The sequence below is a fragment of the Streptopelia decaocto genome (assembly GCF_964273445.1).
Source record: "Streptopelia decaocto genome assembly, chromosome: 7".
In the NCBI taxonomy this organism is placed as follows: domain Eukaryota; kingdom Metazoa; phylum Chordata; class Aves; order Columbiformes; family Columbidae; genus Streptopelia; species Streptopelia decaocto.
Window position 1 is genome coordinate 36327080 of NC_138661.1, and position 25207 is coordinate 36352286.

Sequence of the window (25207 nt, forward strand, 5' to 3'; positions counted from 1 at the left end):
ATCTCATTGGTAGACTGTGAAGTGTATATGAATTAATATTTAGAGGGAATTTTGTGATTTTTCAGCTGCAAACCCCAGTATATGTTGAATAGTTAACACACTAGCAATTAAAACCTGAAGACACCCTGCGAAGTCCTCATAGTCTCTGACTTGGGAAAATTCATCTTGGTTTATATCTGAGTTGACTTCTGTTTCTTTCTCAGGGCTTTTTTTCCTTCTTTCTTTGTGATTTGGATCATTGCTTTTAACTCCTGGGAACTCTGAGACACACATTTTATCTTCTCTTGTGGGATGGATGCTAAATTTCTTACAGAATTGGTTTGGTCAATATGAAATCAACAGGGAAACTAAAATGCTCATTCTCACCATAGGTGCACTCCATCTGTGGGGCCTTTACATAAGAGGAGAATGAAGAATAGGAGAAGTTTAGGGAAGCAAGAGTTGTATATATCCTATGTTGTCAGTCTCTGTCCTGTTATGTGGAGATAACCTTCAATTCCTTCCTTACATGTTTCCCAGATCCTTTTTATTTTAATTTGTGTTTCAAATCACAATTTTCCCATGCTTTTCTTTAACCTTCTTTAAATATTTTAAAATTTTCATTAGCTTCGTAGTAGTCCTTCTAGGTAAGTAAATGTATTTTAACAATAAAATCTTTTACAGGTGGGAAAACTGAGGTAAAGAGTATTAAATAATATAATTACATAATTAATTCCAAAATATTTCAAAACTTTTAAGTACCTTTCCTTGTCAGCCTATATTTTATACTGGAATACCAGAGAAACTTCTTTGAGCATTCTTTAAATGAAAAATGTTAACTGTGTGATGATGAACAAGGAGCAGATAGTGAACATAGTCATTTTAGAGGAAATCCTTGGGAATTCCAAGTAGTCATCAGATCTCCAGATGGCCTGAAGGCCATGTTTTATATTGCAGTGTTTCCATTGTTTTTTTAAATAGTTTTGAGACATTTCCAGATGTCTTGATTGGAAAAGGTGCTGCTAAAGTTTGAAGCCTAGATTCTCGCTACAAAGGTATAGGAATCTCATGGAAAAAAATCCTGCTCTTCTTTCTTTTGGTGCTTATAGAGCCCCTATCAGCAGAGTATCTAAGCATCTCGTATGTATTTAAAAATAGAAATAACAATAACAAACCCTCTGTCTCTCTCTTCTTTCCCAGCCAGTAAGTGAAATAGCTTGATTTGTTCAAAGGACTTTTTCCTTGTGGGTTCTAAATATTTAGCTGTGGCTTTGCACAGTTTATCTACTGTTCCATTACTCCACTGAGAATGGGGAAAAAAGATGCCATTTCCATTCATTCGTAGAACTCAAAAAGCCACAGTGTTATGTGTTCCCTCTGCCGATTCCCATGTAGAGCATAACCAACACCATTCCCAGAGCTGTGCATTTATTACTTTATTGATGCACAACCAGAGATGTTTTGGCAGGATTTGGTGTTGTGTAAGCCACACGTGATGCTAAAGGAAAGCTGATATATATGTTATTTTCTGCCATTCGCAGGATGGGTGTGGAGATTTAATATTTGATGGTAGAATATGTTTGAGAAATCATAATATTCCCTTACTAAAAGCCTGTGAACTTGATAAAGTAACATTATGTTAAAGGACGGTCATGTTTCTCTGTCTGGCCTCAATATAAAGCATACTCGCTGTTTTAATAATCAGCTTGACTCCTCATTCAAATTTCTGCTTTCTCCTTTGAGATAACTGTGTACAGCTCCATGTTTTCCACGTTAATTTTTGTGTAAAAAGCACTTTACAGGATTGCAAAGGAGTTTTCTGAAGACACTGAAATTGATGGCCCTTTTCACGTGCCAAAATTCTTATATTTATCTCCCTGACAAGGCCTGAAGGCCTTAAACTGAACCAGGTAATCTGTACAGTCACTTGTACTGCGTGAAAGTGAACTCAAATCTCTTCAAATCATCCCAAATACAGTGAGTACCGAAAGTAAAGCTTGAGGCCATAAAGATGCACCATCAGACTGTGATCCCAGTCTTCAGAGCTGGATGCTTATGTGCCCCTGGCCTTGGACATCAGAATGGGGCTGTGCTCCTTAAGAGTCACCATCTAGATCAGTGCTTTTTTGGCTCTCATAGTTGTTTGGCTATCCTACATCAAGGAGGTGTGCAGACCTTGACACTCTGTGCCACTGTGACAGCAGTCTGTTCTTTTGATACAGCATGATAATTGCTAGCGTGTCTAAAATTTCATCTCTTCTGCCAGCATCACCTCTATTTTTTTGTGTTTGACTAAGCAGCAGGGTTTTTCTTTGGCTTTTATGTGAGCTGAGGAATTCAGCTGGCTGGGAAACAGTGCTATCAGTTTGCGAAGTGAAGGCAGTATATAGTCAGGTGTCATAAATGCTCTCCTGGCATCCAAGGGTACTGTCTCTCACACATTTATACATGTCTAATGGTATGGGAAAGATAACTGAGCCATGTGGGCCTCTGTTCTTGCAGAAGTGTCTCTATGTATCATGACCCTTTGGGAGGAGAAGGAATGTGAGATGAGTCTTGGTCGTTTACGTTCACATGCAGCAGAGTGTTAAACTGACACAGCAGTATTTTGTGATCATTAGAGCTAAAGACTGCTGAGAAATGCTATCATCTGAGTAATTCCTGCCCCTTCCTCATAGTACAAAATGAATTTCCATAATAGAAAATATTTCTGTTTCAGAAGTGTCACATTATTTCCAAGTTACACAATCTAACAGTAGGAAAAAGTAATTAAGAATAACACACAGTTCCAGAAACTGGACACAGACATTTGCCTGAATGTACCTCATCTGCAGTACGCTTTATGAAACATCTGACTTTCCCATAAGAACATTTGTGATGCTTCCAGTTCCTTTATACTGTTAGAAATGTAACATTTTCTTCTGTCATCCAAGAAGGATCTCACAGGTAATAATAGTTTTAAAGAGCTATCAGCCTTTAAATGGAAACTTCAAAAAGTGTTTTCATTTTGTCTGTTCTACCAATATGTCAAATTTTCTGTCATTCTTTACTGAAAATACCATTAGTTAGGAAACAGGATATCTGCTGCTTTTTGTCCGTATCTTTTGGTTAACCTGCTTGTGGCATCTAATCATGCCATTTCTGGTTTGAGAAATTATTCTCCTCCTTCTTTACAAACTCAAGTACATACAAATATTCCAGCAAGAGCTTGCCTACTCATGTGTACAAAAATGCAGAAGTACTCCCATCGCTGTTACCCTAATTCTTTTATGTACACCTGTCTGGTTTGGGACCTATTCTGAAATCACTCTCACTATGATAAGAACCTCTGAGTGACTTATGGCATCTTAAATCAGTGGCTTGGTTTGTCTGGCCCACTCTTTGCTCATCTTGCGCCAGCCTTCTTTGCCCATGTGTACTCTTTTGCACCACTGCAACAAACTTCCCCTTCTTTCACCTTCTTTTCTCTCTGTCCACCTGATTCCAGACACCAGCCCCAAATGCTTCTTCTCTACCTATGAGGCAAACCCTGCTTTGTTAAGTACTTGGAGTGTGGGAGTAGGAACTTCATAGATTCTAATGCTACCTCTGACACCCAAGTGTTGGGCAAGACGCTTTAACTTTCATCTCCTGATTGTTTCCTTGGGTGGCTAAGCAGGAAAATAATTCCTAGTTAAATGCTTCGCAGAGGTTCTGTGGGCTTAATTAGATGCTGGTCTATGAGCTACCAACATGAAAAACACAGGCAACAGTATGGGTGCTGAGGATTTTGACCACAAACATCTCTTTCAGTGTCTCTCTTGTTCTTTTAACTTAATTAACAGAAGTTCATCTTTTAACTTTATAACTTAGTAGTTTTTACAGCTTAGAGTTTATGAAAGGCACCACAGCAGATCTTCTGAAAATGTAATTGTGTATTATTATAATTATGGCTAAGAAATTTACTTTGTGCATTAGCAGAACGGGAAAGCACAAATACTTTGCCCTTCTCAACTACTTGGCACTAAAGCACCCGAATGCCTGCAGTTTAGGCCTTGGTCCTGCACACCATCTGTGTGTCTCATGTTGTACGAATGAGAGGTCCTTTTGCCTGAACGCACAGAGCATTTCCTGGTTACAGACAACACATTTTAGCATAGATCTTAAAGAACTTCACCAGGAAGTGTATCCTCATTTTACAGTAGAAACTGTGTAATACAGTACATGGTAGAATGTAGCATTAGCCAACAGGGAGTTCCTGGCTCCCTTCTCACCAGTCTAAGAAGCGGGAGCTGTAATTGCAGTCTCTGCATCCTTCATTTTACAATCTGGAGAGATAATGATAGTGGTTCTTTAAAAAAGCCTCTTTATACTCACTGCTTAAATCAAGGGAGATGCAGAAAAGTGTAACATGAATAAGGAGTGAATTAATTTTCTAACTCTTTCATGCTTAGTTACTTCTGTTGTTTCTAGCAACAGATAAGAGGACTTTTAAAACACACGTCCCCATCCAGTTGCCCGCAGCGCCTGCTCGGCCTTTTGTGACTGAAGTTGTGTGCGTGCACAAGATGGCAGAAATGAAACCACTGTGAGTTTCTTTAAAATTTATAAATGGTGGAGGACTGAAAGGGTTAAGAAGAACTTTCTGCATATACCTGGTATATAAAACTGTCATGTAATCAAATGAGAGGAATGCACTCCACTGTGTACATTAGCAAACACTCCATGCAAGCTGGCTGGCAGAGGCTCAGGTTTTTCAGTGCTGCCTTGCACTACAAAGCCCTTCTTTGTTCTCTCAGCTCTGTTTTAAATATCTGATGACTATTCCACAGCATGTCAGTGCCAAATCCCCAGCTTCGCTGCAAACTCTTTACAACAGCACATTGTGGGCAGATCGGATGGGGATGGGCTGGTAAAGTGTGGGTATCTCCCCTTTCTCTGCTTCTCAGGCAGGTCCTCTCACCAGCTCTGCCATCTCCCTGTAATTTCTGTAGCCCCTTGTGCAGCCACCTGGATAGTTTTCAAAGCCAGAATGAGTAACTTGGGAGTGCAGAAATTGCACTTAGATCCTGACATGGCAAGTGTGCATCAGGATGGGTGTAGTCAAGGTTCAGCCAAGGAAGAGCAAATGAATCAACGAGTGTTCTTACAACAAATATTTGTGTTGAAACTTGTTGTGCCTATACTGTTGTTGGCTGGATCTTGCCTGAGCTTGCTAGCCAAGTGGAATTTGGCTTTGAAAAAAATCAGATGAAAGATTTCCTATGAACATGCACACAGAAAGGCAGGAAGTAATGCTGATGGCTCAGGAGATAGTGGTGTTCCTTCTTGATTTGGAATTAAAGTACTTCCCTGGAAGGATATTAACACAGCAGCACACATCTCAGCCTCTGTTAGATGAGATGTTAAACCAGGGTCTCTCCTCCTCATGCTTGTAAAGGATGCTTTTTCATATGGCTTCTACCTATATTTTAGTTGGAAAGGTGATGTTCTAGCTTTCTTTACAAGGCATTTACATGGTATTGTCTTCACTGCTGCAGTGATGCTCATTCTGCACAAGAGATCTTTCTCCATTCCAGGCAAAAAGACATTGCTTGAGTACATGAAGATGTGCAATAATAGTATGGCATCTTCTTTTTGGTCCTAAACCTGCTAACTCAGTTCATGAAGAATACTTCTGTTTTCTAGATAAACATAAAGTGAATGTTGTTTCCTGCAGTGTTTTGGGATTTCTGTGCATAGGCACTGGGGCAGGAAAATAAACAGTAAGGTTTCTGAGTTAAGAGATTTAATACAATATTATTTCAGTGGTGCTACTCACTTTTGGCAATTAATGTGAAAAGAAGCTAAGCTGCTCAGTTTCCCATTCTGTTTCTTGTTTCCCTTCCTGAAGCTCCTTGGCATCCAGTGCTAGTGTGCTGGAAACTCAGCTGTGCAGTGAGTGGCTGCAGTGCCTTCTAAAATAAACAAACCTGTTTTAATTCAAGTTTCTTCATTTCACATGCAAATATTTCTTTTTAGACTCAGTAAGAAACCCTTTCTAAAGTAAAACCTATTTAATAAGGGCAACTTGAAGGTGCATTGCAATATTTTTTATTAATCATTTAAAATCCATGAAAGCTAAAATCATTGAAAGCAAGGTTTACAGCACTGCAGAAGCTTGTGCAAGACCATATTTGCCACTAAAGCTCTTTGGCTTAAATAATCCCATTCAGTGCACGCTGTATAACGGATCGTATATCAGAATCCTTCTAGGGTCTTGCAATGGCTGCTTAGGCTATGCAAGTGCAAGCACTCTTGCCTTTGCTATGTTTGCTTCCCAAGTACAGGACCAAGTACAAATAGGAATTAATTTATCTGTGGTAAATTAATACATGGTGAGGAGGTGTTATTGTCATTTTACTCAGAAGAGGTATAGCAGAAGAGTTGAAGGGACTCTCTTAGTGGTATATAGAAGTCTGTATCAGAGTCAGAAGTTGAATTCACATGCTGTAATATCCACTCTGATGCCTTTCTCATTAAACCATTGGCTCACATTTTGTATAGTACCCCCCATCACCTTCCAGGAAGGTTCACAAATAAGACCCTGTCCCATTACACAAAGAGTGGCCAGCCAGTGATTGTCTCACTTTTTGGTTTTTTAATCATTGTAGCAGGCTATGAACAGTGTACAGGTCCCTTTTTAAAAAGAAGAAAATACTATGGGGGATTTTTAATGTTCTCCTAGAGTTTGGTAGAAACTAGTTTAATGATTAGTATTTTCCTAAAGGGGAATCAGTCTTTTTATGATACATTCCAGAGATTCCTGCACCCTTTCCTTGCCCCAGCCTCTTTACTGTCACCCTGCAGAGATAGTCCTTGGGCGGTGTGGCCATCCAGTTAGTCTTGGTCAGTTGACCACAGATAAATGAGCAAGAGCTCCAGAAGGGATTGACACTAGAGAAATCTTTCCCTTTGTGCACCACATTCTTTTTTTTTTCTTTCCAGGATTTTCCAGATCATTTCCTCCCTCTTTCCCCATCTTTACCTGCCATTAACTGCTTCCTCTCAGACTCGTGCTTCAAGGTCCTTGCATATATGTAGTGCCCACGTAGGCTGTTTGCCTAGCAAAGGGACACACACTTCTGGCAGGGAGGTAAGAACACTCTCATTTACTGTTGTTTGTTTTTTTAAGTCCATTATCAGTGTACTTACATGGCAAATTTGACCGTCTTAGCACAGTAAGATAGTTATCTTGCTCTTCCAGGTTTATCATTCACTTGAAAAGATTACAGAAAGGCAGGATTTTGAGAGACAAAGCTAAGACCAGTACTTCACCTTGCAGGTGGGTGCCCCTGTCCTTTTGTGCAGGCTGCCAGGGGGAAAGATAAAGTCAGAACTGGAAGGACTCAGGAAATGCTCCAGCTGTAAAATGCTCCAAATGTAAAATTATTTGTTTCTCATAAGAAGCAAGTTGCTCTCTGGGGGAGGACTGCAGCTGGCATAAACCAAGGGAATCTACAAAGGTCTGCACCAAGAAAGAAGCAGTTAGACAAAGTAAAAATAAGGCTGTATGTTAAAGAGCTAACTATATTTTGTTAGGAATTACTGAAGTAAGCTGTTTTCCTGGCAGTCATTGTTTGGTGGAGCTCAAAGAATGAGCCAGGTATTATGCCATTACTTTGAGATGGGGCATTTGGGAGAAATTAAATAGATTTGTTCATTCCCAAAATACTTCTGGGCCTTAACTCAGGAGCAGAGAGTTCAGCCATGAAGGCAGAGCCAGAGCAACCAGGAAGATCAAGAGGGGTTCGTGATTCAAGGTGATTCAAGCCAAGTAAGGGGTGATCATTCAGAAGTTCTCCTTTGACTACTAGTGAGGAGTTTGTGCTCCTGTGTCCCACAGCCAGTGTGCAAGTCCCATTTTCTGTCAGACAGGTTGAATGTCATGTGGGTTTTGCTTCCCTTTCTGAGTCTGTTGTGTCTGCAGACAGCTTCTTGTCATTCCTGGGAAGATGCAATGCTGATGAAATCCAGCTGTTATCTGTCCTGCTGCCATACTGATCATGTAGTGTCATCTGCTTTATTCCAAACCAAACCCTCCCTCTTTGCTTTCAAACTTTACCTGTCATGGTGGCAGATGCTCTTCAAACTACGTATCTCAGCTTACAAACTTCCTGGCACCTAACTTCTTTGGCTTTCCTGTGAGCTACCAAATCTTTGGGCCCAATCTTTCAGTTCTGTGAGTTCCCACCTAAGTCAGTCATTGCATAGCGTGGGCTTAGCCAGGATCTCTCTTACTTTTTCCCCAAACACCAAGTGTAGATCTTTTATAAACTGGTAGAAGTTGAACCGTGGATTGGAAGAAAAGCAAATGAATCAAAAATTCCCACTATATACATGTAATGGAAGAGCACCTCAGTGCAATCCCAACAAAGAGCACCAGTTGACTACAGAAGCAAAAATTCACCAGACTATTTAAAGTGGCAAGATCCTTCCTTTCCTTCCAGTGTAAAATACATGCTTGCTAATATGTGGGAGTTCTACTGTGGAAGATTTGTTTTCTTTGATCGTATGACCATACCACCCTCAGGAAGAAAAAGATTTCAAGTGGCCTTTCTCCACTTTGTTGGCAAGTCAGCTACTACATCTCCCAGGATAACAGAAGTGCCTGAGACACTGAGCAGATGAGCCTTGAGGGATGTGAGGAAAGCTACTATACTGGGATCAATAGCATACTTTTTCCTTCTGCAGCATGTAAACATTTGACCTGATAAATACTAGAACTTCTTCATCTGTTTCTTCCTTTTTACTTGTCTTTAAAGAATATCTAGATCCCCATATCTATACATGCTTATGCAGAAGTCCCTCTGTGTATCTTTCCTTGGGAAATCCCATCTATGTTTGCTTAGGAAGTTGGTGGAAGTTTTACATTGAGTCCGTTTACATTTAGCTGAAATTAATTTAATTAGATTACCTACTGCAGCCAGAAGAAATAGAGTTTTACCTGTACCCATGACATGTGAGTTACAGGGTGCCCCAGGCTGTGCTGAAGGGACCTCAGCTTGTTAATAGAATATTTTTAATGTGTTCTTAGTGTTTTGAGGAGCTCTTGCATAGCGCTTCCAACAACAATAAAGGTTTTGCTCTCTGAGGTGTGCATATTCACAAAGAGATTGAGTGGGGGAATGTATTTAATTGTTTCTTATTTTAAACAGGAATGCTTTTCATTTTATCAAAATTGGAAGGAAGCATCTCTTGACAAGAGAATCTATAAGGCTGCTTTTTTTCAGCAGAGTTACTATTTTGTTCCTGAGACATACTCTGTGCATGTACCACTCCTGCAGTGCTGAGTCAAACAGCAGCCATCTGCAGGAGCGGCAGAGCTGAAGGTCAAGGAACAGACTCTGCAGGTGTCTTCCCCCAGGGAACTTTTCATACCTGCTGTTTGGTGCAACCTAACCTATTACATAAATGAGAGATTTGCTCTTCTGACGAATGTTAATAATCCTCAAGGACTGTATCACGTTGGCAGGGATGATTTAGGAGGTTTCAGAGTGAATATGAGAGGCAAAAGGTAGCCTTCATCTACTGCCATATGTTGAATTGTGCTGTTGACTATGAAGGTGTCTGATCCTTCTCCAAAACAACCGTGATACGACTGCTCTCCAGTATTAACAGATAACTCAGCAAGGAGCATATATTTTCTTTTCCCTTTGTGCCTATTTTTTAAAAGATTTGAACCTGATGAAAAGTACTGGAGTGACAGCCCTGGTGATTTCACTCTTCTATTCCAAAACCAAGATGAGTAGAAACCATGGGAATGCAGACTGCACTGACATGGGGGAAGAACATGCCTTTTCAGATGGCTGGAACCCACTGAAACATGGTCTGGAGCAGACCTGGCTTGTGATTTGCTCTTCTGTCACTGGGATCAAGAGGAGGGGGAGAAAGGCTGTGCTGTTGTACTTGGCAGTGCAACAGCATACCAGCTTTTAAAGAACTGACTGCAGTTACAAAAAGAACTACATAAGATGGTTGTATGGTATCTTTGTTCATCTTCTCTCAGGAACACTAAAGAATCAAAACACACAGTAAGCGAAGTCTGATATTAGCTTGGAATTATTTGGACACATGAGGGCTCCTGGTATTGAAAGAATAACTGCACTCTGTTGTAAGGACAAATTCATTGTAGAGAGCTGCCTGAAATCCACGGAGTTTCAGCCGAGACTAACTTGGCCCTTGCCTTTCAGTCAGCTCACACAGTTACACGGTCTATTATATATTTAGAAAACTTTTTGCTCTACCAGAGATCCCTCAGGATCTGTCAGTGAGTATTTCTGATGTCTGCTCTACCTGTTCCTGTGAGGAACAAAGCACTATACTGCTGGTAACTCAGTACGTCCCATATGCAGTATTATTTTCAACCTTTTTTTTTTTTTTTTTTTGCTGTTGCTGGAATAGCATCATACAGAACCCAACTTTCTGGAGTGGAGAAGTAGTGTTGACCTTCTGACCCAGACACCCACCCCAGTCTTATAACACAGTCTATAAAAGGGTGCTGTAGACAGCCCCAGAGTGAACACAAGGCATTAATTCACTGGAGCAGTTGTGTTGACATCCTGGACCATGAGAGCGCAGCTGGGGCAGTTTAAGAGCAGCAGTCAGGTTCCAAGAGGGAAGCCAGGCTTTTATTATTCACACTACAGTCACCTATTGTTTTACTTCTTGTTTTTCTCAAGATATTTAGACATGTCTGGTGGGCAGGAAAGTGAAAGACTGGGAGTGCCAGCTCTAGGCAGCTGCAGCACTGCTCCCAGGTACTCTGCAAACTTCCTCCTTGCAGCTCTGCTCCTGCATTTCACAGAGAAGCTGTAGCTCCTTCCTGCACATTTGGTCCTGAATCTCACAACCAAAGCACCTCCAGCCTGGCCTGCACACGTTCAGCTAATTTCAGTGTGTAATCCCACACAATGCTGCCAAATCATCTCAAGTTTAGTCAAGAGCAGCCAGGCCAGGATGTGTTTTTAAATGAAGCTGCAAATAGGCCTTAATTATGCAATGTTCTGTAATGATCTTATGATGGCAGCTGAAGGCTGGCGTGATCCTTCTGACTTTCATTTCAGCTGGGATCTTGGACAGAAGTGAATACATAAGTGGAGTCTCACTCATTAAATGACTCTTCACAGCTTCAAAAGGTTACTATTAATGAAACCAGAATACTTAACATTTGTTAGCTGAATAAACCCAAATAATCCTGATTCTCTGGTCTGTTAAGCCATGTGAAAGTATAAAATGGTGTTAGAGCAGTCAGCTACCCTGTAGAGAATTCCTCCTGCTTAGGGTTTCATTGATGAGAACAACCAGCCGCGCATTCCCTCTCCTGTAGATGTGTGTAAGGAAACTATTTGAAACAAATCTGCTTGTACTTTATCTCCTGCTGGATTAATTTTTTGGGGTAGTTGTTTTACAAATGAGACTTGGCACCTCGGGGCCAAATATCCGCAACTAGCTTCTTTCCCTGTGCCCTATTTTCTCCTCCAAGCCACTGTCAGAGAGAGTGGAGAAATAATTTGTACTGTATTAAAAACGTTTGAATTATTTCTGTTATCACAGAACTCATGACAGTTCCACCAAGATCCAGAAGATGATGTTATGCCATCATAGAAGTTTTGGGACCCCCTTCTTCACCAATATTATCCACAGGGAGGAATTTGGGTTGTAGCATGGATTATGTTTTAGAGAATCTGACCACTGTCTGGATTCACGTGCCAAAAATTCAAGGTGACACCTTTCTTCCAGGGTCCAGACTACTCAGAGCAGATTGTTTGCATAGAGTCAAACATGTGTACTCACTTCCCTGTGCTAAATAAAGGTAATCTAATGGTAAATGATAAACCCACCTGACCATGGAGGTGGGAGTATCTGGTGTTTACATAGGGGACACAGAAGAAGAAAGTTTTGGTTTACTTTTTAGAAGCATTCTAGATTGGTATTTCCAGCTTTCTGAATATAACCTGCAGTCGGAGGTTACTCCTCCACAGCCTCACCAAGGCCAGGCCCCTAATGGTGCCTTGCTTCTTCCTATGCAAAACCACTGTGATAGATTTTTATTTGGGAATTTGCTGAGAAGCTGGAGTGATTCAAGCAAACCTCACTGGGCAATGACATGTATAAATGTTTCTTTCTGCTAGTTGTGATCTTCACCTCCATGAAACAGGACTCTTTGGGGCTGGTAGTGACCAGCAGAGTCACATTACAGTAAAAAATGTCTTATCTCTGCAAGGATAAAAATACTGCCCTTTTTTATGCATCCACACCTTCTCCATATTAGGAAAATTGCTGGTGGCTGCTGGTGGAGATCACCAAAAGGTGTAGAGGAGCCACAGGTGAAAAGGGTTTCCATTCAAGGGCAGACTGGGACAAGCAGTGTTCAGCACTACTCAGAAAGCAGAGGCAGAAATCTCCAAGGCTGCAGTAAAGTCATGTCTGGTGCCAGTGTGTGCTATGAACATCCTGTAACAGTAGCAGGTACACTTCCTAGCATGCAGAAGGTCTCAGCTGTGCCAAAGCAAAGGCTCTCCAGTCCTGCTTTTCTGCCTGTCACTATCAATACTATCAATACAATAGATGCTTTTGGAGTTTGTTCCTGGGAATATTTTGCAGTTACATGGTGCCACATTAATAAAACCAGAGATTAAATTTGTAGCCACAGACTACATTTTCATCAGTGGAAAGTTACTGCTGTCCTATCTTCTCCTCTGCCTGTGCATGCTGCTATGTAAGCTGTGACCATAAATCTGTGTGATCGTGATGTGAGCCACATCAGGGAACATTAGGGGTTTGGATGGTTTTTGTCTAATCAAACTATCCCTAAATCAGTTTGTTTCCTTTATTCAGCCCACACCAGCTGTGTAGGGAGTTGTGCTGCATCAAGGGTGAGGAGGTGTACCATGCATGAATGTGTTGATTTAGATTAAAAAAAAAATATATATATATAAAAGTATATCTATATATATAAAAAATATATATAAATATATATAAATATATATATATAAAAGTATATATATATATAAAAGAATGAATGGTAACAAATCATTACTCTCCAAGCTACTCATGTTTCATGCCAGTTGCAAAGGTAGATTTCTGATTTGAAAAATTAATAACATGCCAGTGCTAATACACCGGAGTTTCATGGACAGTGCATTGAATTCCCAGGACTGCTGGTGCTGACTTTTAGCAAAACCAGTGAGAGTTTTTAGATATAGTAAGTATACCTAATGTTATATAATAGGAATACTTGTAAGTAATTTTATTTATTATTCTATTTTTGGAGAATTGTGAACAAGGAAACAAACAAATGCTCATTACCAAAGATAATTGTTTTAAAATGTGTGAGGGCTCACTTTGTACTCACTTCTTTCTATCCTTTTCACATCATTGCTGGTCTACAAAGGTACTGCTCATGGATGAGGTGTGCGTTTAGCTTCCCGCATGTCAGTATCTTTGTCATTAATTTAGGTGACATGTGGATGGAGCACCTTACATTTTTATTCCTAGCTAAATAATACCAAATCTAAAAGTAGATATCTAATCTGTCGGTATTACCTGGCTAATAAAGAGCCTGACAGAGTTAGCTGAGTTGAGCTGGAAATATTTTACATCCATTTTTCTCTGAGCACAGATTGCAGTAAGTACCTGGCTGAGCTGATCCTGCAGTGTTTTGGCCAGTTCTGTCTTACATACCCGAAGCAACAGGTTTTTCGCCTTTTCTTCTGGAAAGAGTTTATGCTTTTTGAGCTCTTGCTGTGCATACTGTCTGGGGGAAGTGTCTGCTCACACCTGGGGGAAATACACAAAGCAAAGTGCCTTTAATTGCTTCTGGAACAGTACAGAGAATTGTTTAGACTAGATTTACTTTTCTGATTTGTGCTTGGAGACAGAGCTGATCTCTGCCAGAACTAGAAAGAGCACCCAGCTGAGGCTGTTAGCATCTCTTAGGAAACAGTTGAGGAACGAGCACAGCTCTCTGCCCAGTGCTGTAGTGATTACAGTGAATCCTCATCTGCTGACTTCAGCGGGGTGCGGTTCTCATTGGAACCTAAAATCTAAATACGTAGCCCAAAGAATCAGTGCCCAAAGAATGTAAAACGTATCAAAATTTACTCAGTTGTAATAGCAGTTTTCTTTAGCAGCTTTCATTTGTAATACCTCAAACTGATATGTTTTTCCTTGAGAACAGGACATGTGCGAGTGCTCTGCTTGAGGGGAGCATCAAGAAGAAAAAGCTCTGTGTCACCTTTAATGAGAGCAGCAGTGTTTTCTTGTCTTTTGTCTTAGGAACAGTCAGATTCTACCTCAGAGCTCTGCTCCAGGCCCTGCATTTTGCCAGTTAAGCGTCTGTATTTCCCCAGTCCTCATATCAATTTAAGGAGTGATACAGTGATTTACAACTGTTTCTAACATTGCCCTTGCTCACTGCATCGTAAGCGTTGCTACAGTTTCTGTCACCATTTGTTAAGTCTCTGTAGCTGTTATCTCAATCTCTGCCTTGTTTTATTTGGCATCCTTGTCTCGTGTGAATCATGTATGTTGTTTCCCCTCTGCTCTCGAGGTAGCAGAGGTACCTACTCCCCATCCTTTCTGTTGCTGGAGAGGTATCGTTCTAAAAAGAGATGCTATGCTTCTGTCACTCCTTGTTCTGCATTGAAAAAAATGTTTGTAGTTCCAAATTACACATTTATTGTATAACTGGTGAAGAGCATGTGAGCATACTGCACAATAGATACCTCAGTTATAGCTCTGCAGCTTCTATGAGTAGGTTTGGTCTTGCTCCAGTTCATATATATGTATATCAAATATGCTGGTACGTTAGTTGGCAGCGTCTAGCCTAGAAACTACGTATTTAACAGAACAAGAAACAAGATCTCTCCTTTCACCCCTAGGGACAGCCCTGTAGGACATATGAGTAATACTGCTGTCTAACACATAGGGAACCAGCAAGCGTGCATCTCAAAAGCAGCCTTTACCTGTACATGAGGCACATGAGAGCACTAATTTACAGAGAACCACAACTTGAAATTTACAAGGAAGAGTATATACAGGTCCATGCAAATGTTAGCTGATCTTGAAACCAGGTGGAAAATGGCTGCTGGAATTTGACTTAATCCCCAAACTGCCTGTTTCAGAAAGATGTGTCTTTTTTGTCTGTTATTTGTAAATACAAATAAAGACTGACAGCTGAAGCAGCCAAATCTTATAAGCACTCCCTGCTGCTTCTCAAAATGGCTGCGGCTCTGATCTGTGCTTGGAAGGCGACAGGCTGCTCTTCACCTGGCACCACAGGCAGGACCTGGCTTCTCCTCCCAAATCACAGGCCCCAGATCCCTACTGTCTTTCACCAAGTTTAGGGACTTGGTGCCTGTGCAGAGGTAACACTTTCTGCTCACTTTTTAAAATCTCTTGGCAGCAGGCTGCTGCCTAGAAGCTGAAAGCTAGATTAATTTGAACACCAGAGACTACTTTGGCATTTATGGATATGACCGTCTTTCCACTGTGTTGTCAGTAATGTTGTTTACTTTCATCTTAGTTATCCTTTAAACAGCATTGGTGTGCCTGAGATCAGCACCTCAGCTTTAAGGAAAATAGGTTTTGGTTGTTATTTGAGATGTCCTTTAAAGGGCTGAAGATGGAGGCTCTGGGATCCTGGGATCTCAGTTCTGAGAAACTGCCTGGAAACAAGAGTGATACTGAGGAGCTGATGAAATGTTTAAATCAAGTAAAGAATAGAACAAAAACTGCGTAAGTGATTGAGGGGGAACTTGATCGTCTAATACGTTGTTTTTATAATGGTGGTAAGGAATTCAGAAAGTGTTACACCGTTTTCATTTTGAATGTACCACATCTATACACAGTTGCCCTTTACTTGGTGCTTGTTCTGTTTACAAGTAGGTGTAGGAGAACGCATGGTAACTTACACATGCTTCGCAAAGAGTTCATAACATATTCATAACCGAGTACAGTTACACCATGGGGTACCCTTGCAGATGCAGTTACTTTATGGAAAAAGTTTCCCATGCCTAAGGAACATATTTAGGCCATTTCAGCCACATAAAGGAAATGAATGTACAGCAGAGGTCAATGCCCTAACTGTTCTGTGCCAGAAATTCTTTGAGGTGGTATTTATACTGAAGTATGCATTATCTCTAGCATGTTTATAAATATGTCTGCTAACTCTATACAGCATTTCTGCTTGTAGAAGCTCTTATAAAAACATATACCCCAGGGTTTCATTTATCCCTCTCCCAGCCTAATGTTCTTTTTTCTTTATAATTAATCTAATTCCTTAACACTGGCAACTTCAGTTTTGTTCTTTTTTCTTGCTCTTTTTTCTTCCTTTCTTTTCCCCCCTCACAAATTATTGCAAGTCATTGTGCACTAAATATAGTTCTGCTTTCCAGATGCTCAGAGCTTGGCTTCCATCCTTATAGCATTCCAGCCTAATTCTTTCTCTCTCTCTCTCTCTCTCTCTCTGTCATACACATTCAACTATTCAAAGCAAATTGACTGAGTTCCATGCATCAAAAAAATCTTGATAGTTCTCTTTGTAGAATGGAGATTAAGTTTTAGTAGAACTTACTTATGTTACATTTTTGCCGTCTTTATACTCAATTGCTATAACCCATAGTCATTGTTGTGATGGCCCAATGTAGGATTCTTGCTGACTTACATATTTCATAAAAGATTTCATCTCTGCAGACATCTCACTGTGTGTTTTAATTATTTAGGTCTCAAGTTTTACAGTCTGATCTAAGGCAAATTTCACTTCTGATGCATCTGGAGTACAGTGGAATATCAGGGCCAGCTTCAGGGATGTGTCAGCTCAAAACATGCAAGTTCCACAGCAAAAGTCAGTAGAGTGGAAAAGTATATACATGTTTGAGCCACAGCTGAAGAGTCAGGTTGGATGTGATTAGAAACTTATTACAGCTATCCAAAGCAACACTAATTTTCAGGAAAATGAACTTTTTGCTCTATTTCTTTTGTGAGCTGGTGCTGGTACCCTCAGAAGAGCTGCTCACCAGGCAAGTGGCTGTTTTGGTAAAGATCGAGTAGTTCCTATGTAGCGTATGTAATACTCCTAGCTTATAAAGCAATTCGGACTAGCAAAAGGCACAGAACAAATCTGTATTTGGGATCATATCAACAATTAGTAGTGCCTCACACCAGTGCAGTATGTTATTAATTGGAAGGATCCCAATTTAAGATCCATATTTATGCTGAAGTTTGCTAGAAGTGATATAATTATATCATTTATCCACTGCTGAAATGCAGCTGTGGTACAACATGGCAGTTGTTTAGGGCAGGAAGCAAGGAAAATGTTGTGTCTAATCAAAATTGCAGTGGGAATTGATTGGCAGAACATATTTACTCTGAAGATGGGGCTGTACCGCCAAACACAGTGGGTAATCCTGACAGGCTTTGGCACACTACTTTAATACAAATGCAAAGAACTGTTAGTTTTGAGACTTGGTTAACGCACCAGGATTAAATTTCTCTGCATTCTTTTGTAAACTGCCTCAAATCTGTGTTGTACATGGCCTCTTCTCCCTCTGGACAGCACTCTGTTCCCCCTCAGAATATTTCCTGGGAGAAGACCATGCGCTGTCCCACCACTAACCCCCACCATGCAGCATCTGCTCCTGAGAATTGCAACAGCCTTGCTAGATATGAGATGATGAGATGAGATGAGATGAGATGAGATGAGATGAGATGAGATGAGATGAGATGAGATGAGATGAGATGAGAAAAACAGAGGGCTCTGGCTCTGTGCCATTGCTTAATTTCCATAATGCTTACTTAATGTCGTAAACATACAAAGCCTACAAAACATCAGCAAAGTTGTAAGGCCACATAAAACCTGGTTCCTGGGGTTGATCTGTGCAATGCACGGACCGCTCTGTGGGGCTGATGAGAAGCAGCTTCCCGGGAGATTTCCAGCCTTTGGGATTCCAGAGGAAACGTGGTCCCAGGTGCTGCTGCTGGGGCTGCCCCGTACCAGTTTGTACGTTAATATCATTATCAGCTCATGGCTTGCTGTGCATCCACTTCCAAACAGGCTGCAGCAGCCCTCACCCAACGTCTCTCACAACACCAGGCTCATGTCATTCAAAAAAGAAAATAGCTGTAGTTCAGCCCATGGGTTGGCAGAAGAGGATCACAAGGGGCATGTTACAGAAGCCCTCCTGGCATCCCATTCCCCTGAAGGCTGGCTGGGGAAGGAGGCGGGGGGCTGAAGGCGATGGCCATTCTTGGAGACTAACAAGGGGCTGTATTGTTCCTGGGCCTATCGGTTGGTTTCTGATTCACCCGCAGCCAACGCGCCATGATCAGATCACAGCTGGCCCAAGGATACGCTTTCCAGTGCATTTAGTGCTTGGAACAGGCCCAGGTTTCGGGAACACATGGTGAGGAGGTGGGGACAGCTGTGAGACAGAGAAGGGAGTTGCTTTTTGCCTTCCCTCAAGATGAGCTCTTCTTTCATAATTTGATTGTGTTAGCAGCATTCCAGGTTGTAAAATTAATTTGGAGCCTGTCTAGATCTGGGCGAAGGGCAGACAGAGGGAAGGAGAGTGGAAGAGGCAGCGGGTGCTTGCATGGCTGCGTGGCCCCGCGGCAGGGCCCTCTCTTGCCGGTCAGCTGTGCAACTGCTCGTGACAGATCGTATTAATAGATAGATCCTGAGTACTCAGCTGGTGTCTTCTTTCAGCTCAGAGTTTTAAGATAGCTTTGTTTGTCTCTAACCTGGGGGTTATGTAGCAGCTATATCCCAGTGGGGTGTATCTTGCAGTAGCTGAGCTTCCTTGTATGTGAGCAGCGACTGGCTTCATGGCAAGAGAGAGGAATGTCCTGCGTGTGACTGGGGACTGAGCTGGACTTCAGTTCCAGGCAGACCGTTTCTTTTATCTTTGCAGCACAATGCTTCTGAGTGATTCCTGACTTTTTTGTTCTGATTTCCTGTTAAACAATAACACACCATTCCTCACCTCCTCTCCGAGGCTTCTCTGTTTTGTAAATGGTTTTGCTGTTTCACCTAGGAGTGGCTGCAATTCCTGGAGGAATGAAGTGGTGCCTGCCTGTTTGCAAGTCCTTAAACCAAATCTGAAATCTCCAAGTCCTTCACTTCCCAGCAGGAATTTTCCTCTCTCCTTCCCCTTCTTCTAGAGCTGACCTGTGAAAGGCAGCTGTGAGCGGCGCGTGGTGCCATCAGCTTCTCTGCTCTGCTGCAGAACATCAGTAATAAACTACGGCTTGTCAGGGACATCTGTGGTTACCTACCTATGGCCTGTACTTTGTAGGCCTATAAAGTACTTTAGTGCTTGAGAAAGTCAATCTGTTAATCAACGAAGGTAATAAGCCAACTTTTTTCTCTTTCCCCTTACAGGGCCCCAATTCTATAAGGAGTCATAGAAGTTAAACACTGAAAAGGACCTGTAGTGTAATTGAGTCCATCTCCTGGTAGTGTGGGGTTGTTCTCTATTACAGATTTTTATTGTTATGTCAGCCTGGTTTTAAATGATCGCTGCAGCACGATTTACGCATGCTCTTGAAATATTATGCTCAGCCTAACACATTGCAACATCTTGAAGATTTTCCTGATACAGTTATCTAAATGGTTCCTCTAAAAATTCATCCAAATTCTCTCAGTTAAACCTTTCCTCTTCTGCAACATGGTTCATTCTAGTGAAAAAACAATTCCTGTTTCCTTTAAAGGGGCTAGTGGGACAGCCAGTCTGCTATTTGGCCTGGCTGCAGTTGGATCTCATTTCTCAACCCCACCCTTCCCCTTCTCTGAGGAGGAGGGGCAGTCTTCATATTTTCCCTTTAAGCTGAGCTATGAAAAATAACTGTTTGCCAAAATCTTTCACCTTGGCCGTATACCCTCACAGATGTTTTCTGCAGCATAAACAAAGCCGCAAAGAATGTCGGGGCATGGGGGAGGCGCGGCAGTTGGGACCAGGGAGAGATGAGGCTGGAGAATTACAGCTCTAGCCGCTCGGCTGTAGTCTGCCATTCAGAAATGCACAAGAGCTGCTCCCACTGCTCGAGGAGCAGAGCCAGCTGTAAAATCATCCTCAGCTTGATATAACATGAGCATTCAGCCATGCAGTCTAAGCATATGTAATGCACACGTCACTGTAGCATGTGTGCAAATTAAGAATAGTGACAAATCTGTCTGGTAAGACCAAGTCTTCAGCTGTTCTTCAGCCATCTCCCTGCTCAAAGAGAGGTGGTGCCAGCTATTGCCATTGGAAGAATAGGAGGAATGGTGGGAAGAATTGTGTTGTACGTTGTGCCCTCCAAATGGCAAAACCTGGCTTCATGCCCCAGGGTTGGAGTTGTACTGTTAGCAGTGTCCAGAACTTGAAGAGTATTATCATGGGCTTTGCCAGCTCCAAGTGTCTACTGACTACAGTTGTGCCAATAAATTGGAGTGAAGGTCTGGAGTACGACAACTTCATGGCATAAGAGAGTTTGCTGGAGCAAGTGAAACATCCTGAATTTTGTTGGGACACAATGACACTCTGTCCATTCTGCTACACCGTGGACTAAATAAAATGATCGGTGAAGTAGGTTCTAACTGCTGATTTTGAAGGGAAAGAAACAATTTGGAGGAAAGGAAGGCAGGAACCATTGGGACTGGCACCTTATGTGAAAAGGAGATGCTCTTCCTAAAATAAGTATTTCTACCTGTTGCTGCTGATTCAATGCAAGGCATAGCCTGAGTCCAGTAAGGTCCTGGTGAGATTCTGATGACAGGAGATGGTGGCAATGATGTGGTTGTTCACCTAAGCCTCTGTGAGTACTGGTTTGGGCCAGCTGAAAAGTTTTTACTGTAAACAAAGTGAGTTCTTGTTTAGGAGCCTTTAAAGGAAATCCATTATGATCAGTGTAAACCACCTGGAGCAGATGAAAGAGGCCAGGAATCTGGGTAATACTTAAGCAATTTGAGGCTTGGGAGGGAACATCAAAATCTCTCCTATGATCACATTTGAATCACAAAGAACATATTGGCTGTGTTTGAGTATATTCCAGAGGTTCTGTTTGCGAGCCCTCCTGCATATGCTGGCGGGTTGAGAGGCACCAAAACAAAGGAGACCATAGTTGGAAAGATTTGCATATTAAGGAAAAGAATGTGGAATGTATGTATTATGTGTGGTAAGAGTGTGGAACTAATGGCTTATGACAGGGATACAACTATGGAATTAATGTGATTTGGCAGCCAGGCATTAATATGGAATGGACAACTTTGGAGGAAGCAGAATAGGAGCACATAAGACTTGTTAGAAGCTAGCCCCTTGCACAGGAGCTGTATGGAGGGAAGGTTTCTTACACACATTAATGCAAGACTGGAGAGAGTTTATCCTTATGTCATTCTTAGGAAGTAGATAAAGATCTTCATTTATATTTGTAGGGTGTGAGAAGCTTTTACTCTCTATTGAGTTAACATGAGGAATCCTTTTGAGCATACATCCTGTTGTTTTGTGTGGTTATAATTTAACTGCCATCATAGTTTCGTTGTTTAGGGATCCATTAAATATATCTAGGCTTCTCTGTGGAGAAAACAGAGATTAACATATTTATGGCTACCAAATATATGTTGTGTTGGAGAGAAATATAACGATTGTGTATAGTACAGCACAACATCTGCTGCCCTAAATACTCTCAAACATCCTTGCCAGCTTAGAGCATGATGAAGTCGATTTGTGTTTCATGAGGGTCCCAGGAAGTGTTGGTACTCCTGGTACCAGGGTTGTGTCAGCAAAAAGTTCCTGAGAAACAACCCCTGTTAAAAACATCACAGCATTTTCCAAAATTATCTCATTCTTCAAATATTTTTCTGTGCCTATGTAAGGTTTCATGTTAAGATCCAAACTCTCATCAAAGCATTCTCAGCTGCTCAATATTTATTCAGGCTAATAAACAAGAGAAAATAATCTCTGAAATGTAATTTGTAGTCATTTGGAAGTCCATATTGGTACGTCACACTGATGTACATCATGATTAGGGCTCTGTTCAAGGAAAATATTTTTGATAGCACATTGGTACCTCCAAGTGATGTGTTGAGCTCCATTTATTCACCATGAGTTGAGCCATACTCCTGGCAGTTTTTAGAGAGCATTATTTGTTCAGAGACATGTTCACATCTCATCTCATCTTGCATTTGCTAATGGAGGAGTTCTCACCTGGGGTTCTCTCTTCTGGCTCTCCCTATGTCTAGCTAGTACCTGCACTTCTCAGGTCCTGTCATCTCTGCTTGACACCTCTGTGCTGAAAGAGCAGAAGGAATTGGGGTTGTGAGAGGGATTAAAAGAATGGCAGAGATGAGGGTGTTGCAGCAGTGTGCAAAGCTGGGTCTGAGTTTGGGGGAGAAATAGGTGTGCCAGGAAAAGACCAGCAAAGAGCTGTGTATGAGTGAAGCGTGGTAGAACTGTGCAAAGGGTGTTTTTGTGGAAAGGATTTTGCCTGTTTTGTGCATATTTCTACTATGTCAGTCTGAATAGAAGTGTCCCCACTCAACTAACAGCTTCTGCATGACTTCAGCCTGTTCCTGCAGCCACTCCAGTCTGGGATCTGTCTCTCTATGTGGTGGCAAGAATGCAGTCTCTTCTGGTCCCTTTAATGTGGGAAGCAGCTAGATATACTTGTCTTAAAACTAGATAACAAGTTAAGGTGTATGCCAGACTGTAACTAGCTATGAGCCTGCCCTCTTTGAGCAACACCTCAACATGCCAGTAATACACGCTAGAACTGTTGCTCTCGCCACTGCTACAAAAGAATGTCACAAGAGCACTGCAGGAGGCTGACACCTTTGCTTTGCTGAAGCCTTGATTGCATAAGGGAATTGAGCAGCATGACTGTTCTCTAAGTACTGCCACCTCATACACAGCATTTCGCAATATCTCTGCCATTCAATCTCCGTTCAAGGGAAGGTGTTGCACATAGGTGTGGGAGGCCTCCACTCAGACATTTAATTTGCTCCACATAAACCATTACAACCATTCCAGGCTTGGTAGATGTTACTGGCCATGGCCTCTTGCCTTACAGAGTCCTTCCAAAACACGGCTTGTCAGCTCAGCTCATCTCAGATCCAAGAGATGTATAGAATCATAGAAATGTTGCTTAGAAGGGACCTCTGGAGGTCTGTAGCCCAACATCCTGCTCAAAACAGAGCTGTTGCCAGCACCTAACAGGTCAGCTGTGGCTTTGTCTAGCCAAGTCATGAGAACATCCAAGGATGGAGATTGCACAACCTCTCTGGGTAACCCTTTCCAGTACTGTACCGCTCTCCCAGTGAGAAGTTTTTTCTGATGTTCAGTGCAACCCTGACTAGGAGATCCTACAAGCTTATACTGACATATCTTAAGGACCCAGAGGTGGAATGAGACAGACCTGATTCTCTAAAGTTCACATCCACCTCTCACCATCACAGCTCTGCCATGTTGCTTCTGTTGTTTCCACCAGTCATTACAGCTATGTGTAACGCAGTAAACAGAGCTGAGGCACAGGCAACTAAAAGCTGGAGCTGAAAGCTGATGAGCACTGTCCAGATAGTAGCTTATTCACTTGAACTTTTTTTTGCATCTACTGATTGTAGAGTAGCATTATCCAAAGACCCACTACAGAATCACAGATGACCTGTGTAACACAGACCACAGGCTCTTTTCTAGTTACTCTGCCATAAGCATAATGCCTTATACTTGATCAAGGGAATTCCCACAAAGCTATGATTTGAACATGTAGAGAAGTGGAGAATATGAAAGTACTTTCCCATTGCATTACTTTAACTTGGCAGCAGCCTTTCTGAGGAGCCAGATGTAGTGTGGGGATGAGACAGAACAAAGATTGCTTGTGGCTGCTGCGAACCTTAGGTTATAATTTTATGGCTTTGGGGGAAGGGTGTTAAACTTCAGCCCCATCTCACAGTACAGAATGACACAAAGCAGCACTGCGTAGCCCTAGGGGTGTACTACTGAAAGTTTGCAGTATCTAATGCAAAACCTAGCAATGAGTCCTTTTCATTCCTCTGACTGCATGTGCAGACATTGATTAAAGTCACTCCTGTGCTGTCTTTTTGTGTGCAGGAAGCTGTTCTGAAATTTCAAAATTATTTCCATTGCAGCTCTGGTTTCTTACTAGAAGGAGAGATTATCTTGAGAGCTGATAATAGCAACTGAAAGTGGTTTTGCCTTCTTGTCACCTGTCCCACTCGCCTGCTAGACACTATAAACTGTTGTCATAACATTTAGGATGAATGAATCAGTTGCTTTTTCTACCTCTTAAATAAAGCCTCCTTCCCACTTTCCTTTTCCTAACAGAAAGTTTTCCCTTTCCGTAATCTTAGAAATAAGATCACTTTCCTTTCACATCCAAAACTTATTTCTGAAGAAACAACTTAAGAAATGTTTTCAAGATGATCCCTGGTTGAATCATCAGCATTGCTTCCTGCTTCACCCTCCACCCTCCCTGGAGTTCTCTCAGTCACATACCTGACCTAAACCTCATTAGTTTGTGAGAGCTAGAAAGTTTGCCGCCCCTGGTGTGGCTGGGGGCCAGGCAAGCAGAGTTCTCTGTGCCTGGTACTGTAATTGTTGTGAAATTTTGCTTGATGGGCAGGAGGTTATTCTGTTGTTTGGGATTTTTTATTCAACAGATGTTCTGGAAATGTGCAGGAGCACATTTCGCAGCTCAGAGAGTTGACTCCTTAGAGACTGTGGTGCCAAAAAGATCCCCATGTCCTTAATGTTGCTGAGAGACAAAGGATCAAGAGCAATTTGATTTTGAGTAATACTTTAAAAAAACCTTAACACATTTTGTCCTGCTTTTACAAAAGTCATTATTTTCTAAGGTCTGTTTATAACTTGTCACACAGCGGAGCCTTCAGTAGGTCCTCAGGAGTAGCGTCTGTAGTAGGAACAATAGGACTTGTTAATATGCTTCTCTCTACCAAAATACGGGGCTAGTTTTGCAACATGATCTCTAATAAACAGTCCTGCTGAACAGTCCTGTTGACTTCTTCAAGGCTGCTTGTGTCCGTAAGGATTATGGCATTGAGTGCTGCTCCTTGTACAGCCCTAGGAATCAAGCATGGAAGGGAAGAATCCTCCTGTCATCATAGAAGGTATGGAAAGGGCCACCAGTCTTTCCCATGCTGTTATGCCGTTTTGCACAACAGAGGAACAAAGTGCAGCCATATCACAGAATCACA

General features: G+C 41.7%; 1 protein-coding gene across 4 annotated transcripts in view; it reads left to right on the forward strand.

The window, feature by feature from the left end:
• RAD51B (RAD51 paralog B) overlaps positions 1-25207 on the forward strand; it is a 397198-nt gene that overhangs the window by 338885 nt on the left and 33106 nt on the right. The gene's annotated exons all lie outside the window — the stretch shown is intronic.